Source organism: Mirounga leonina, unplaced genomic scaffold (genome assembly GCF_011800145.1).
Source record: "Mirounga leonina isolate KUSES-001 unplaced genomic scaffold, KU_Mleo_1.0 Mir_174, whole genome shotgun sequence".
Classification (NCBI taxonomy): Eukaryota; Metazoa; Chordata; class Mammalia; order Carnivora; family Phocidae; genus Mirounga; species Mirounga leonina.
Genome location: NW_023270451.1, coordinates 59,169,965 through 59,188,773, shown reverse-complemented (window position 1 = coordinate 59,188,773; position 18,809 = coordinate 59,169,965). Strand labels below are relative to the sequence as shown.

The following is an 18,809-nucleotide window of genomic DNA, read 5'->3' as shown; positions in this document are numbered from 1 at the left end:
GAAGTTGTCCTTATGATTATCATTATTGTAGAGAAAGAGTATTTCATCAGCTTTCATTCCTTTTTTTATTTTGTTTTACATGCTAAGACTGGTTTGATTTTCTTGACTAGGTGATTTAATAAAAATATTCAAATCCGCTAATATGAATACACAAAACCCACATATGGGTAGTCAATGTGGGAAGCTACTATGACAAGTGTTCAAAATTTAATTTAGAAGTCTTAGCTAAAATGACCTAAGTTTATGCAAATACAGCTAAAAGTATCACTTGTGGGTAGTTAAGACTCTTCTCTCCCAACTGATGTTTGGTTCTATTCTCTGCCTCTAAGGAGAAATCTTGTCCCATCTCAGTGGTTACCATGGTAATTGAGTATTTTTTGTCAAGAGATAAGGAAGCAGTGCTCTTCATTGCTACTACTAATATTCCTGAATTATCTTGATAAGAAAAAAATGGTAGTTTATTGCTAGCTACAGAGATGGACGACATTTAACATTTTGTGTAATTTAATTTTCTTGTTTTTTACTTATTTGTTCTAAACTTCATAGACACTAATAAATTTATGGTTGATTTTAGGAGATTAGGAAGTAACTAAGGTCCTGAAATTTAGATCACAAACTTAAAATGAAGTACATAATCCGCAGTTACAGTCTTTGCTTTTATATTGCTTACATATTTCCCAAACCTGACTAATGATTAGAATCAGAGAACTTAAAACACACATAGAGACCGCAAGCCTAGATACATTATATCAGAATCTCTGGGGTTATAGTTTCCAAGTCTGTATTTTTAAAACCTCTTCAGGTAATGCTGATGATCACCAGGTTTAGGGAGTTTTGCCCTAAAGCATTTAGTATCTATTTTGCATATAGTAGATAAACAGTACAGATTTACTGAGCTGAACTGCTATGCAGTGGAATAAGATGTATCACTCAGGGCATAGCTAATCTACTGTTGTTGGTTATCAAGCCCATTTATGGTATCATGTCATTAATTATTGTGCCAACTGAAAAATCTCTCTGTTTTTTTTTTTTAAGATTTTATTTATTTATTTATTTATTTATTTATTTATTTATTTATTTGTCAGAGAGAGAGACACACAGAGCAAGCACAAGCAGGGGGAGCAGCAGGCAGAGGGAGAAACAGGCTCCCTGCATAGCAAGGAGCCCGATGTGGGACTCGATCCCAGGACCCTAGGATCATGACCTGAGCCTAAGGCAGATGCTTAACCAACTGAGCTATTCAGGTGTCCCTCTCTATGGTTTATAGATCTGGAAGTTTCTCTTTGGATTTAGCAAGCATTTACTGAATACTTAGTTTATGCAATACACCATACTAGGAATGTGAAATGGGGGTGGAAATAAAAAGATGAGAGGTGCTTACTCTTAAAGACTCACTACTGTCTAGCAGGGAAGAAAGACACAGACCCAAATAATACAAGTCAGTACAATAAGAGTTCGGGAAATAGTAATTTTTAACCTGTCACTCTAAATTCCAGATCGCATTATTGGGTCATGGGTCTCTATGGGGTCACTTTCAAATCTCCTCCCAGCCCTGTGGCTCATAGAATGTCCTACAGGTAAAATAGTAGGCAGAAGAAAGGAGATGCTTTTAACAAAATAGAGAATGGCTGCTTCCTTCTCTGTACTGGCATAGCATTTTGAACATCTCTGCATTTACCACATATTTCTTTTGGTATTTATTTAAGTGATCTCTCCAAGCATCAGTTTTTCCTATCTATAAAATAAAATTATAAAATTAGGGCTGGGCCCTAATTTTGTTTTCAGATTAGTTCTTTAATCCCATGAATTTTAATCATAAAGGAAATCAAACTGGATTACTGAAGTCCCAAAATAAATTTTCCTAAATAATGTTAAGGGGGAAAAAAAAAGCAGAGAGTATTAGATTAGGAGGGAAGCTAGGATGCTCTCTAGGTTCATTTTACAGATGAGTCCTTTAGGCCTAGAAATAATACAGAAAATTATCCAAGTCATGTAACTGGTTTACTGACAGAGCCAGGACTGAAAGAAAAACATATCTTTTAGTTCTCATTTTAGTGCCCTTTTAACTATGTTGTGTGTGTGTGTGTGTGTGTTCACATGTGCACTCACACTTTGTGTGGCTGTTAAACCACTAAGAAATGCATAAAATAATTCACACTATCTATATAATATCTTAGAAGTTAATTTTTAGTCTATTTATGGGTCATTTATATTAGAAGTCATAAATTCAAATTCTGCCAGGACCCCATAGGTAAAAATAACAAATGCTTTGGCTAGCTGTAATGGAATAGAAAATAGTGAGCACTGTGACATACCAAAAGAATATATTCTTCCTAAGGCTTCATGCAGATTTTTCCATGTGGGACTATAGCCCCAAGATTGACCAATATTCAGAAGAAGCCACAAATACGGATTTTTGTGTACACTCTCCCGATTATAAAATGCTTCTCTAAAAAAATGTCTAACAGTGAACAGAATACACTGGTAAGTTGGATTCAACCTCTTGGCTGTCACCGATGCTTCCTGTCCACTCAAGTATAAACATATTCATTGTAATTTCCAGGTTCGGAAGTGAATTGATATATCTCATCAAATATACAGGGCTCTGACTATAAAAGTCACCCCTTTTTTGGTCACCACATATTTTGTCAACTTAGGAGGAGTTTTGCAAATCAAACTTGCTGAAATGCCCAGGCTCATGCTAGGAATAACTTTCCGTAAGTCTTTTGCTACGAATGAGCCACAGCTGGTTGTCTTGTTTTGTTATATTTAAATCTAAGTGTAGTCTGTCATATGTAAATGCATGAGATCATTAAAGGTTATCTACAAATCTCTTGGCGCAGTAACTACATAGGACACAATATATATACCATGAACCAGGCAGGCCAGAAGACCCAAAGATTCATGCTGAGGGCCTTATTTCTTGTCCCCTCTCCCCACCCCCTGCCACCCACACATTCTATTTCTAAGCTGGCTCAGTTTTCCCCTATGAAATAACCCAGGCAAAGATTATGTCCTACGAGGGAGAGCTACATTTTGAAAAAGAAGGAAAAAAAGCCAGATAATGTATTTTGCACCTACCATCTAAGATCAAGATGTTTAAAATTATATTTGGGCACAGGTTATTTGGCTGCCAAATCCCTGATCTCTTTCCTGTTTCTATTTTATCTGCCTCCTTCTTTATCCTGTTTCAAATTTATCCTCTAGTTCAAAAGAGTGGTCTAAAGGATAAAAGGTGCTTAGGAAAGAAACTTTGTAACCCTCAACTCTACTTTAGAAAGGCTTGAGCACATATTTTTGGGAGAAAAAAGAGGCATATTTTCACGGCAGGAGTGAAGAGATCTCCCAAACCGAGTACTACACAATTATGTCCCAAAGACTCTGGAGCTGTGGCTAAGAAATGATGACATTGCTGTCCTTTTGCCTCTGACTCAGTGAGGAAGCAGAGAGTGACTGGGGCTGTGACCCAAGCCTAAATAATCTTCACGCCCTGCTTGGGCAACTGGAAGCTGATTTCACTGCGCGTCACTATTGTCTTAGAAATCTCTGCAGCAACAAGACAGGGCCCCCCACCCAGAGAACTCACCCCAGGCGGGCTGGCTAATGAACACATTTCAGTGTGGTACCCCTCCATGATTCCTGAAGGCTTTGCCCACATGGGAAGGAGATAAAATGGAAGGCCAAGCCAGATCTGATTGTGTGTTTTCTGGCATGGGACACAAGTAATCTGACACCAAAGATGGGGGTGGGGGCGCCCATTTTCTTATGAAGAATGGGGATGGAGTTGATTTGCTTTGTGGGCCCAACTAATATCCGTAGCCTTAAATATATTTGAAAATCATTTGCACAGATAGGCTAAGACATAGTTTGTCAAAATTCCTTCATAAAGCTTCATACGACAAAGTCACTAGCAGTATTATTTGAGAATGATTTATTTGGATCTGTGCGAAGTTTTTTTCTAGAAGGGACTTGAAAATGCTGTTTTCAGTAGCTCGGTTGTACAAGATGGCACGTTTACAGGAAAATATCACTAAAATCTGTGACTTGATAGAAAGGTACCCTGGGCTGACATATTAAAAGGGAGATTTTGTCTCTTTTAAATCAATGCAGTGAAGTTAACCTGGCTGTTTAGGTTCCATTATCAAATAGATAGGACTAGCGTAATATATTATCAAATGGAGAAGACTAGGTCTATTCTTCCCCTGTCCTTAAAAATAGTATCTCCCCCCTACCCCTTTTCCCCCTCTTAATCATTCTCCTTGTATCTTAACATTTTAAGATTTTATTTATCTATTTGAGAGAGAGAGCACGCAAGAGTTGGGGGGGGAGCAGAGGAAGAAGGAGAAGCAGACTCCCCACTGATCAAGGAGCCCAACAACATGGGGCTCCATCCCAGGACCCTGAGATCATGACCTGAGCCAAAGGCTGAGCCACCCAGGCATCCCTCTCCCTGTAACTTCTGCACACTATTAGTTTCTTTAGCATTTGCTTCCATTGTAATACAAAAGAACTTAGACCTATCAGATATTTGGTTTTCACAAAATTTGAATTAGTTTAAATTAGTGAGTTCTTTGTCCTCTGTTTGCAGCAGCTCAGTGATTTCTGCCATCTCTCCCACCTCCCCCAGCTGCCCCCCACCCCGACACCCTTCTCTCTTCTTCACCACAGACTGACTCTAATGGTGATAAGGCTAAATGAGCACAGTCAGTCGAGCACTGGGCTGCAGTCCTCATGAGTTATCTTAATTTGTCTACGGCCATACCACCCTGAACGCGCCCGATCTCGTCTGATCTTGGAAGCTAAGCAGGGTCGGGCCTGGTTAGTACTTGGATGGGAGTTATCTTAATTCATGCTCATAACATCCCCCTGAAGTAGGTACTATTGTTATCCCATTTGTAGTGGATCAGGAACCTGAACTGTTTACGATCATAGAGCTGATCTGAAGTAGAGCCAGTAGCCCCACCTTTGACTCTTCCTCATCTCCCTGGGGTACCACAAGAGGAGACAAAGCTTCCAAGGTGATTTTCTTTTCTTTTCTTTTCTTTTTTAAGATTTTATTTCTTTATTTGACAGAGAGACAGTGAGAGAGGGAACACAAGCAGGGGGAGTGGGAGAGGGAGAAGCAGGCTTCCCGCCGAGCAGGGAGCCTGATGCGGGGCTTGATCCCAGGACTCTGGGATCATGACCTGAGCCGAAGGCAGACGCTTAACGACTGAGCCACCCAGGCGCCCCCCCAGGTGATTTTCCTCCTTGGGCCCCTTCTCTGGGGACTGCACACCATCTATGAGGGGCCAGAGAAGATGAGGGGAGACTGTGTCCTGAGCTTAAGTCATTCTTGGTGACTGAATCTCTAAGACAATTTTAAGGCTTAGGTCCATGCAAAGAGGAATGGAAATTGCAGAAGAAACAGTAGGAACCATTTGGTGTCCAAGTAGCAAGTTATATTTTGTTTTCATTCAATTAAAGTAAAGAGACGTTTGGTCACTCTTTCAGGCAGGAACATCCTTGGGAGAGAAAAACAAGCACTTTTTTTTTAAATGTTATGTTAATCACCATACAGTACATCATTAGTTTTTGATGTATGTTCCATGATTCATTGTTTGCGTATAACACCCAGTGCTCCATGCAGAACGTGCCCTCCTTAATACCCATCACCAGGCTAACCCATGCCCCCACCTCCCAAAACAAGCACTTCTGAAGCTTACTTTTCCTTTATCTGTTCTCCTGTTCCTATCTCTATCCCCTCAGGGAATGGTTTGGGGAGGAAAGGCTATTCCCCCTCTCTCAACCCCCCTAGTCAGCTGCTCATTTTCCTTGGTTTTGTCACCAAGTTCTAAGCCCAGGTTTGACATCTCGCAATTTGCCATAATGGAACAGATAAGCATGTTTAGTTCCTTGCACAATTCAGTTTAAATAAAATCAGCCAGTTAAGTACATCCCTTTACACTTTGCAAAGCTCTTTTTCACCTGCATTATCTCATTTAATTGTCAAAAAAACAATTAAGATAAAATGATTGACAGAAAAGAATCAAATCAAACTGTGTTTAAGGCACAGATGCCCTTGATTAATCAGTAACAGAAATTATTGCAAAAGAAAAATTACAGTATTTATGTGACCCAGGAACAGGTTGTGGATGTTGGTTGTATCTAATCTCTACCATGTCAAAGTTTTCATTGGCCTTTCCCAAAAGCATATAAGCAGGACGGACGGCTGATCTCAATTCACCCTCCCCCAATAAAAATACTTTATTTATTGCAATTGCAGAAATAATTGGCCATCTGTTCATTTTACTCATTGTGCCATGATAAATAATAATGGGTCCTAGGACAAGTTTGCCTTTTCTCTCACTCCCGGTGAATCCCGTAGATTGTAGGATCTAGCTGTCGCAGCGATACCACTGTACAAATTTCAGAAAATATGAGGTGTAGTCTCCCTTAATCCTACTCACCTGACACAATTTTTTTTCCATTGTTGATTCCTTTTGATTGTGTTTGATGTGACCAAAGTTATTGTTTGAGCTTCTTGAGGTGATTCCTATTTCAAATATCCATTCCCCTCCAGATGTACTTGCTTGGCCATTCTGTGTTTCCTCAGGGCTAACCTCAATGACACTTGACAATTATTGTGCTCTTAGTATACATCAGACACTGTGCTGAGAACTTGAGGTATATTATCTCATTCCATCTCCATAAGAACCACAAGAAGTTGTGCATCTTATTATCCCCATCTGGTAGAGGAAGGCTCTGAGTTTAAGAGGGAAAGTGGACTGCTGTGTCAGTCCAGGCCCACCTACTCCAGAACTTACTCCAAAACTCTTCACAGCTGATGAATGGGTTCAATGGTCACCATCCTTTACCTGATTAAAAGTATGGAAGAGTCAGGGAGTTAAGGAGTCTATCAGTTTTTGTTACGATAATGCTACAAAGTAAACCAGTGGCTTAAAACAACAGTAATTATTTAGTTTTGCTCATACACCTATGAGTTGCTTTAAACTTAGCTGATTGAAGCTTGGCTTAGTGGTCTTAGTCCCAAGCTGCAGTACGGGCCCAGGTCTGCTCCACAAGTCTTTCGTCCTATCCCCATGACCAGTGGGCTACCTGGAACCTATTCTCATGGCATTAACAGAAGTGAAGAAGAGGCCAGTGGAAACACACAATGTCAGGTCCAGACTTGGGGCTGGCACACTATTCCCACTCATGTTACATGGACAAAATAAGCCACATAGTACATCTCACCACCAATGAGACGGGAAAAATATATTCCATTTTTGGTGGGAAGGAATGCAACTTCACACGGACAAGAGCATGAACAGAGAGAGGCAGGGAGGAAAGGGGAATGAGAAGGATTTATACCCTCTACCATGAGGAGATAAACAGTTAAAATGAGTTCTCTGCATTTTGTAAGAGTTCATACAGAAGAAGAAACAGGAAGAAGACTTGACCTCAGTTGAGCAGAGAAATAGAATCTAATGTGCTATTCGTACTTCTTATGTAGAGAGATGAGGGAACTGGTGTGAAAGGTCTCTCGAGCCATCACAAATCTATGTACTGGGCTAAGCAGGTCAGTAAGGACTACTGTGTTAGAGCATCTATGCTTCTGAGATAGAACTGGCTGACAAGTAAGCATAATACTTACGAGAATGAAAACAACTGGAATTGGGAATACATGGAAAACTCAGGATTTATAGACCCCATAGTCAGAAGAATACTTTTAAATGATTTTAAACCCCACAGACCTAGCATAGAACTCTTGATGCTGAGTTGAAAAGGATCTTGAAGTTCCTCAAGTCTAAAAACCCACTCAATGCTTGGATTTTCTCTGTAATATGCAGCCTCTATTTGAATATTTCCTGTTACCATACTTGCCAAATCCATTTTGAATAGCCATCTCTTCCTTGTCCTTGTCCTCGTCCTTTAATGCATCCCATGACTCCACACAACTTCTGGGTGAGATAGCAAGGAAAAACCATCCAAAGATGATAAGCCCAGGAACACTACCCCCCTTTCCTGGTGATGAAACATTCTTCCTGTGCAGGGCCAGCTTCATAGAGCCTTGTGCTTACAAGGACCCGCAACTTGACTTAATATTCTGATGGTGCCATCTTGAAATTCTTAAAAAATTTTAACAAATGACTGTATTTTCATTTTTCACTTTTTATTTTGCACCAGGCTTCACAATCATGTAGCTAAGTCATCACCATCATTATCTATCCCTGCGTTAATTCCCCACCTTGATTACTGCTTCTCACCATTCCACTAGGGCAACTCCACTCTCTTTCTTACCAGATTTGGTTCCTGCTTGACTATCTGTTCTTCCTGGTCTTGATTTCACTGTTACCAGTGTTGGTGGAGAGATTCCCTCAGTCTGCCCCAGCTGGACCAGGCCCTCACAGACGCTTTACTTCCTCCCACAGGGGAGAGAGATTTTGACCATGCCTCTCATAGCATTCTCCCTTAAGCTAAACTTAGATCTGGCTCCACTGGTCCCAGCTCTCCCCCTTGGAACTATGCAAAATAAATCTTTTTGATTTTTCACCTTTTTGCAGCCAGCCCCTTCAAAGCACAATTGAGAAGTCACTTCATAGAGAGACACAGTTCAGCTTCAAGGAAGGGCCTGGTGGCACTTGGCCACTGGTGGGGGGTAAATAGAACGTGCTCAGCTCAGGCTGTCATTACCCCTATCTTTCAACTCTTATCCTATTACATCAACTGCACTGATTGGGTGCCATCATGCTTCGAGTTTGATGTGGTGAACGCCATCTTTGAAAAGCCTTGTCATCCTCCTATTAACAGCCTGCATTCAAAAACACAAAACCAGATACCTTGTATTAAAGATCGCATCTTCCTCATAAGTATATAAATTATTTAAGCAGATCTTTTAGGTCTATGATAGAAGGAAGAATCCATACAGGAGACTACAATAGTCATTTGAACATATTTAATTTTAGCTTTTATGTTTGATGCCAATTTTTTGAAATAATAATACCCTTGACTTTTTTTTTCCTCTTGTTTGCAAAAGTAGCACTTGTAGGATACTTAGGAAATAATTTTAAAACCACAAAGAAAAAAATAAGCACTTCCTACAATCCCACCTACCAAGAATAACTACACTTAACATACAGTTTAATATTTCTGTATTTTTTTCTATGAACATATATATATAACTTTTAAAATACAATCTTATGAGCATATTAGAGATACTTAAATTTTTATAAGTAGGTTTATAACTTACTGTTTTTCTTTTAAATTTTTATCAAGAGCATTTTCCAGCTTGACAGGCTAATCTGGATGCAAACAATGAAGCCTAAAGCTATGCGGTGACACAATTGTACAATTGTACCCAAAGTGGCTGATTTGGGAGGAAAGACACTGGAGCGGTCGGTCTACTTGGAGTACTGTAGGCCAAAGAACGGGCTGATTTGTTCCCTATCTACTAATACTAAATTGAATCCAGCAACCGACTGGCATACTAGTGATGTGTGATCTGAGCCAGGGCTTAGGATTTAAAGTTCTGTACTGTTTTAACAAATATTGGGCTATTTTGGATCCTTTTTTTTTACATCCTTCAATAATGTCTAAAGGTTTTGATTTAAAATAAAGGGTTCAGTTCAGAAGAAAAGATTTTTATCTTCCTTAACGAGTTGCAAAAACATGCAAAATAATATCCTGAGGCTGTTGAAATTAAAGTTTCTGAGCCTGAAAGGGTCAGAAAAACCCCAAGTATTTTGATTCCCCCAGATTTTTTGTTTGATGTGCCTGGAGTTACACGTTTAATAACTACATGCCCTTTCTTTCCCTTTCAAGCTTTTCATCTTCAAAGATTCAACAATATACGATTATTCCAGCAATTATTTTTCTGTCTGCCAGTAAAAATCTGTTCATTTAAAAATATGTTTAGGGGCGCCTGGGTGGCTCAGTCGTTAGGTGTCTGCCTTCGGCTCAGGTCATGACCGCAGGGTTCTGGGATCAAGCCCCGCATCGGGCTCCCTGCTCAGCGGGAAGCCTGCTTCTCCCTCTCCCACTCCTCCCTGCTTGTGTTCCCTCTCTCACTGTGTCTCTCTCTGTCAAATAAATAAATAAAATCTTTAAAAAATAAAAAAATAAAAATACATTTAAAAAGTACCTGGATGCATTATGAATTTAGTGATCATACTTTAATTGTATAACTGCAGATGATAAATCTGTATTCAAAGAAGCATTTCTATAATGGACAGGACAGTAACGTGTAATACAGGTCCCATGAATACTGATAGTCTCTCCCTCTCTCTCTCTCTCTCTCTTTCACACACACACACACACACACACACACACACACACACACATGCTGCATTTCAAAGTCATCCCTGGAATATTTTCCAAGCTTACCTTCACAAATACCTTTCAAAGAGTTAAATGTGTTTATTTCATTTAGTGAAAATGAAAATCAACTTAACATTTCCCCAATCCGACATGTATCTCCAAATTCATTGAGCTTGTGTTTATTTTGTTTGTTTTATTACTAGCCTTACATTGGTCTTCAAATTTGATTCTTTTAAAGATGGGCATGATATAAGTGGTCTACAGCAGACCATTGACAGCACAAGGACTCGTGAATTCTGGCAATCCTCTGGGTAATCATAAAAGCAAAGAAAAACTAACGTTAAAAGTCAAAACTTCTGAACGTTGACTTTTGTATTCTCTCTTTTCCTTATTAAGTTTTACAAAAAATAAAAGAAACCTGAAAAATGTGATAATTAATTCTCTAATTTTTTTTAAAGATTTTATTTATTTATTTGACAGAGGGGGAGATAGTGAGAGCAGGAACACAAGCAGGGGGAGTGGGAGAGGGAGAAGCAGGCTTCCTGTCGAGCAGAGAGCCTGATGTGGGACTCAATCCCAGGACCCTGGGATCATGACCTGAGCCCAAAGCAGACTAAGCTTAACAACTGAGCCACCCAGGTGCCCATTAATTCTCTAATCTTGATACTGAGTATATTCTTTGTTCTTCTTTCTTCTCTATCCTGTCTTGCATTAATACAGATTTCTTTGATAAAATGAAAGGTAACATTAATCTGCTTCCCTCTCTGCCTTTGAGATTATACATTAAAACTTCCATGCTTATTTACTAAGTGCATACTCAAAATTTATGGTTGTAGATAGTCACCTTGACCTCATGCAGCCATGTATATACTGATTCTTCATTATATATTTTGGACTAACTTTTAGCCAACATACCACAGCCAGTGTATCTGGATTTGAAGAGTCTGAGTCATTCCTAAATTTCTTAACCTCTCTACTCCTTTTTTAAATGGAAATAAAGTAAACATAAATAAATAAATAGAAATAAAAATGGTATGCAAATTATTTGGTGGTAGTGAGGATTAAGTGAAATAATGCATGCAAAGTGCTGGGTGTTAAGTAAGTGTTCAAAATGCTAGTTTCTATTATTACTGTGTCATTCCATATCAGTTTATCAGTGACCTCATTACTTCAAAGCTATATTTCGGGGCACCTGGGTGGCTCAGTCATTATGCGTCTGCCTTCGGCTCAGGTCATAATTCCCAGGGTACTGGGATCGAGCCCCGCATCAGGCTCCCTGCTCGGCGGGAAGCCTGCTTCTCCCTCTCCCACTCCCCCTGCTTGTGTTCCCTCTCTCGCCATCTCTGTGAAATAAATAATTAATTTTTTTAAAAAAGCTATATTTCATTTTGATCTTACAGTACTATTCCCCAAACTTACCAGCCACTTTATTTATGAAACTTGCACCTCAGTGACATTTTGACCATGTTTGAAAAGCAAATTTACTCCTGATGGCAGTTATTTCCTTACATTAAACAAAATGTGAAGCCAAATGGAAAACTCAACAGAGGCGTTTTGAGGAATGACTCAAGTTCACTCTAGTCTAAGTATCTTTAAGAAAGAAATAATTGTAATATTCAGGAGGCAGGAAGTAGATGTCTCCTTCAGCTCATTCAATCCTGCAGACATTCACTGAGTATCTGTGCTTTGGTCAGGGCCTCAATCTCCTACAGCAGTGTGCAAAAATCCTGGAAGGTAGGGTCTGGGTCTTTTTCAGCATTTCATCCCCAGCATTTAGAGATAATGAGGAGAAAATTTAAGAACTTGGCTTAAAGGTATTTTTCTATTCAGACAGAAAGAGAAAGGCCTAGAAGTTACTTGGAGATTTTGATGGGCTAGCAAAGGAAACTGGAACAAAGGAGCCATATTGCTGACCTACCATCTACAGAGCCCACCTTTTAGAGATGTACCAGACCTGGCTATGGACCCCAGAGTTTCCTGTGACAATGGGACAGATCCGGGGTGGGTAATGTATGAAGTTTGTGATATATGGTAGAGATTGGCTTAAAAGAGAAATGAACTCACTGAGTGGGTTTCACTTGAACCATAGCTAATCTCTTTCTGTCAATCTGCAAAAATTGATTGAGCACCTCCTAATTGCCCAGCACTGTACAAGACCCTAAGAGAAATAGAAAAGAAGTATAATTCATGGCCATCGTCTTTGGCAACAATCTTTTGCCTTTATCGTCCCCTCTATCGGGTAGTTACACTTTCGCCCCATGAATAGGTTTTCCGTCAAGTCTATCTCTAGCCCACTCACCTGTGTTGCAATAACTTTTCTTCAAATATTTCTATCTCTCACTCAGTTGTCGTTAAATTCCTAGCTCTACACCTGTAAAACTCCCCTGAGACTTCAGAGCAAAGTTCAGTGACTTCCATAAGGATGACAGAACTACCAGGAAAGATGAAAAGTGTGAATGGGAGAAAAGAGACCACACAAGACATGTGTTTATCTGCCAGTGTTTTATAAGACATCTCTCTCTGACTTTTAATATTCCATCTGTGCTTTACAATATTGGTGGTGTTTATTAACATAATATTTATAAACAAAATTATAAAGTTAATGAACACTAACATCCAAGAGAATGCTAAGCACATGGAGCGATTGGAGTTAGAGTTGGCCATGACCCCATGACAGAACATTAACAACACTTGGGTTGCATTACATGCAGAGGCTGTAAATGAAATGTTGTCTTCAATCTGCACTGCTTCTCAATCCCCAAGTAAAAATAAACATGCCACAGGAAAAATGAGATCGATATGATAGCAAGAGAAATTAGAGTGGTTATTAGTATATTAATTGAACACCAGATGGAAAAGCAAAACAAATGATAGCCTGCCAATCTCCACAAGAAATGTCTTCTAAACATTTTAGAAGGAATTTTAAAACAACCTGTGGTGGTGAAGTGTATGAGTAATATATCTTCTGCTATCTGGAGCTTGCTAATGACCGAAATAGCCCATGTATTATACCACTAGAGGATGGAAGTCAGAAACTGTAGAGAAGTCCACCAGCAATTTAATTGGGAGTGACCTTTACAGATAACAAAATAGATACTAAGCTTTTGGTATAATTGTTATTAGTTTAATTATCTGGAAAGTGTGTGTGTGTGTGTGTGTGTGTGCACATGCTTATCAAATCCTGTTGTCTTTCTTGCCAGGTGCAAAGGCCATACACATTGGCCCCAGTGGCCTGGGTGAAGATCAGTGCTGTTGCAGTAGTCCAGAAGCCTGTGGGTGGCTTTGCTGTGGGCTGGCATGGCAGGTGACTTTAGGATGCTTCCTTGAGCTGTCCCTACTGGCCCCACTCACAGTTGAAGCCTATGAAAAGCAGTGTCTAACAACCCACAATTTAGGAGCTATTATAAACATTGCTTGAATTAGCCCAGCTCTAGTAAATGTCTCCAAATATATGAAAGTGTTTGTTCTCTTGTTCATTTCCATTGGGAATAATTTTTTTTTCTGATTTCCTCATGTGTTGTATTCTAAAATATAAAAAGATTTCTGTATAGTAAAGGACACTCCTGAATGTATGTCCCTACAGATGTCTTAGCTATTTTATTTTTTTTATTTATTTTTTATTTATTTATTTATTTTTTATTTATTTGAGACAGAGAGAATGAGAGGCAGAGAGCATGAGAGGGAGGAGGGTCAGAGGGAGAAGCAGACTCCCTGCCGAGCAGGGAGCCCGATGCGGGACTCGATCCTGGGACTCTAGGATCATGACCTGAGCTGAAGGCAGTCGCTTAACCAACTGAGCCACCCAGGCGCCCCTGTCTTAGCTATTTTAAAATGGACTTTAAAATGTCAAAATGTCAAAGTTGGGGCGCCTGGGTGTCTCAGTTGGTTAAGTGTCTGCCTCTTGATTTTGGCTCAGGTCATGATCTCAGGGTTGTGAGATCGAGCCCCACATCAGGCTCCACACTCAGCAGGGAGTCTGCTTTAGGATTCTCTCCCTCTCCCTGCATCCCTCCCCACACTCACACGTACTCTCCCTCCCTCTCTCTTTCTCTCTCTCAAAGAAATAAATCTTTAAAATGTCAAAGTTGACTCATATTCATTCCTTGTTAAATTCTATTATTCATCAAACTGTCTTGAACACATACTGTGTGTCAGATATCACTGGGCACAAAGATGGACAAAGACATCTTCTCTGCCTTGATGGAGCTCCTGAGTGAGTGAGGCCAATCACCTTCATTAGTCACTGTGATGCAATAGGATAAGAACAATAATATGGGTATGGAAGATGTGTTATGGGGTCATAGGTCGGAAAACAGTCTGCCTGGGAAGGTCAGGGAAAGCCTCACAACATGACGTTGAAGGCCAAGTAAGAATTCTCTTGGGAAAGGGAAAGCTGTTTCAAAGAGAGAAACTGGTTGATAAATCCTTCGCATAGTGTAAGTTCATCCTTCAGATCTTACCTTTCCCAGTTATCTTCTGGAAATCCATTGCTACCAGGGGCTTTGTATACTCCTAGGCTGTCTCTTAACCATCACCCATAGCTCTCATCACGGTTTTAATTCTCTGCTTTTCCATATCCCCTCTAGATATCACTTCCCTGAGAGTGTCAGAATTACTCCTTGTGGAATCCCGAGCCCAATGCCTGGCACATAACAGCCACTCATAGAATATTAAATAAAATAATGAATATTTGGGGCAACTAACATGACATGAATGTAGGGGACATGGTAGTCTAAGCCAGGTTGCAGTGGGCCTTACATGTGCTTCTAAATGAGGTTTCAGATGCTATGTACCAGGCAGCAGGGATTCAGTGACTGCTTTCAATGGAGAATTATGTAGCATCTCTGATGGCAGGTGGGGTGTGGATTGGAATGGGAGACGTGACCCTGATCTCCCTCCTTGAGTGGAAGAGATGGAGTGGATAGAGATTGGAATGCACCAACCTGCACCTGGTTATGGCCTTGGGAGCCAGGAGGGGACCGATTCTGAATAGTAACATCATATAGGATTTCTAAGTTCATCACCAAGCTGGCATCTGAATCTAGTTTACTGGGTTCTAGAACATGGAGTGGAGACCTAAGAAGGCCAAGAACAGATCAGGAAGTGAGGACCTGAAAGAATGCCCAGTGCTGAGCAGCATGCAGCCACCATGAATATTTATTGGATGCAGCTTGCTGTTAAGGGTGATGAAAAATTGGTGGGTAGAGAGAAGGGGATAAATCAAAAAAGACTGTAGTTTGGGTAACCTGGTGAGTGTTGATGAGTTAACAGGTTGGGGTGGGGGGAACAGCAGATTGCTAGAGCTGCCATCAGAATATGCAGGGGGAGGGAGGAACAGGGGGCAGATAATAAATAGATTTTGTTAACTTCCAGTTGGGGAACTTAGAGGAAAATTAAGACTTTGCATTGTGTTTTAACTTTAATCTGTGAGGGGCACCTGGGTGGTGCAGTCAGTTAAGTGTCTGCATCTGACTCTTAGTTTTAGCTTAGGTCATGACCTCAGGGTCTTGAGATCAAGCCCCTAATGGGGCTTCACACTCAGTGCACAGTCTCCTTGAGATTCTCTCTTCCTCTCCCTCTGCCCCTCCCGCTCATGCTCTCTCTCTCCCTCTCTCTCAAATAAATGAATAAATATTTAAAAATAATAAAATAATTTAAAATATAAAGTTAGTCTGTGAGAATCACTTTATTTTATTTATAGAAGTAGCTTCTTATGAGCAGAAATGCCTTAAAAGTGTTCCTAGTTCTAAGAGAGTCTGTTCAAAACTTTTTATACCAGCTTAGCTAATTAAAAACAGATCAAGGAGGTCTGAGTCAGTGGGTTAAGTATCTACACACTGGTGAGTAAGATCAGTCTCCTCGGGCAAATAGTTTAAACATTAAACTTTTTTTTTCTTTAACAAGCATTTTCTATGTAGCTTCCTACAATAAACATTCATAGTCTTAAGATTATAAATCAACAACTTGGAACCACCTACACAAAATGTTCAATATAAGAAGACAGGAATAGACTTAGATCAAAACCAAATTTTATAATGACAAGTTATAGAGTAAGTATAACTTCAGGATATATTTTATGGTAACTATTATATAAATATTCTCAAATCTTCCCTCTTATCTACTCAAAAAAAGGCTAGTTGTTAAGCCAATGCTTTGCATTTTCAAAATTAGTCACATCAATAGCTTTGTAAACTTTTCTTAATTTTTTTGCCTAAATTCTTATGGCCTATGGATTTGAATGGGATTTTATGCTGTTTTGTTATTAGCTTAGTCAAAGACATTTGGGGCTTATCATACTCTTCCCATACTGAATGAAATATTCTGTTATTCTATTTCTTTTTTCTTAGCATTTTTTTTTCTCAGCTTAAAATAGGAGTACTCATTCCTGTGCCATAGAGTATGAAAAGTCGTCAAAAGAATTTGGCATTTTTTCCTAGAGTATACATTTTACTTGAGGAACTTGTCAGTTGCAAAATGGAGGGGGCTAATTAATTTAACACATTTTTATATTAAAATAAATATGCTATATTATGCTAGAATGAAAATTCACATGAATTTATACATATTAAAAAAGAACAGCACACAAAACTTCAAATCACTATTAAGCTGGCCGCCAGAATTTTCAGCTTCTCACTCCATCTCTGGGTGAGTTTTCATACTTTCTAAAGATGGCCTTGCAGATGGGGCATTATACCCATCACTCTGGGTGCTGTTCTAAACAGACTTCAAGATGTCGTAACAGAATCAAGAGCCCAGAAATAAACCCATGCATATACAGTCAGCTAATATTTGACAAGGGAGCTGAGAATAGTCAATGGAGAAAAGACACTCTTCAATAAATGATGCTGGGAGAATTGGATATTCACATGCAAAAAAAAAAAAAAGGAACTATCTTAGACCCCTATCTTACAAAAATCAACTCAAAATGGGTTAAACACTTAAATATAGTCCTGAAACCATAAGACTAGAAGAAAACATAGGGAAAAAACTTGACATGGATCTTGGCAGTGATTTATTTTGGATATGACACCTACAACACCAGCAACACAATAAAAAACAAATAAGTGGGATACATCAAACTAAAAAGCTTCTGCATAGCAAAAGAAACAATCCAAAAAAGTGAAAAGGCATCCTACGGAATAGGAGAAAATATTTGCAGACCACACATCTCATAAGAAGTTAATATCCAAAGTCTGTAAGAAACTCATACAATTCAATAGCAAAAACACAAATAATCCGATTAAAAATGGACAAAAGACCTTAATATAGTTTTTCCAAAGATACTAAGTGGCCAACAGATACACAGAAAGGTGCTCAGCATTACTAATCATTAGGGAAATGGAAAATCAAAACCACAATGTGATATCCCCTCACACCTGTTAGAAGGGCTATCATCAAAAAGACAGGAGAGAACAAGTATTGGTGAAGCTGTGGAGAAAAAGGAACTCTTGTGCACTGTTGGTGGGGATGTAAAATAGTACAGTCACTATGGAAAACAGTATGGAAGTTCCTCAGGAAAATAAAAATAGAACTATCATATGATCCAGCTATACCGCTTCTGGGCAAATATCCAAAGGAAACAAAATCAGTATCTTGAAGAGATATCTGCATCCCCGTGTTCACTACAGCATTAGTTACGATAGCCAAGACATGGAAACAACCTAAGTGCCCATCAGCAGAGGAATGGATAAAGAAAATGTAGCCTTAAAAAAATTCAGCCTTAAAAAAAGAAGGAAATCCTGCCATTGGCACCAACATGGATGGACCTAGAGGGTATTATACCAAGTGAAGTAAGAAGGACAAAAAAAGAAAAAAAAAAGACAAATACTCTATGCTCTGACTTATAAGTAAAATCTGAAAAAACCCAAACTCATAGAAACTGAGATCAGATTTGTGGTCACCAGAGGCAGGAGATGAAGGTAGTCAAAAGGTATAAACGTGTAGTTATAAAATAAATAAATTCTGGGGTGTAACATACAGCATGGTGACTATAGTTAAAATACTGCATTATATTTTTAAAAGTTACTAAGAGAGGGGATCTTAAAAGTTCTCATCACAAAGAAAAAAATACCTGTGACTGTGAGGTAATGGATGTTAATGAAACTTCCTGTGGTCATCACTTCACAGTATATACATTCGTCAAATCATTGTGTTATGAATCTTAAACTTATATAATGTTCTATATCAATTATATCTCCTTAAAACTGGGAAAAAATATCAAACAGCCCAACATCATGCTTCGTTCTATGTTCACCACCTCACCCCTACCACACCTTCATCATGGGATCTGAGCACCCATGAAATTACAGTGGTTACCTCCCCACAGAGCGATTATTTGCATGTCTCACCAAAGTGTTAGTGTCCTGAGAGCAGGCTTTTCTCCCCCTAATCGTTTCTATGTCCCTAGCTTCTAGCTCCTGCCAAAGAGTAAGTATTCAATAATTGTGTGTTGAAGGAATGAGTGAATAAATAGACACATGAATGAGTCTCCGGAACTATCCTAGGCAGAC

The 18,809-nt window shown here is 39.3% G+C and overlaps 1 long non-coding RNA gene across 1 annotated transcript in view; it reads left to right on the top strand.

Moving 5' to 3' along the window:
• LOC118021015 overlaps nt 1-13,939 on the top strand; it is a 49,040-nt gene extending 35,101 nt beyond the window's left edge. The window contains exons 7-9 of the long non-coding RNA XR_004682078.1: nt 4,900-5,018; nt 12,130-12,300; nt 13,500-13,939. This is a non-coding gene — a long non-coding RNA (uncharacterized LOC118021015). The remainder of the gene's footprint in view (nt 1-4,899; nt 5,019-12,129; nt 12,301-13,499) is intronic.
• The last annotated feature ends 4,870 nt before the right edge of the window (nt 13,940-18,809 follow it).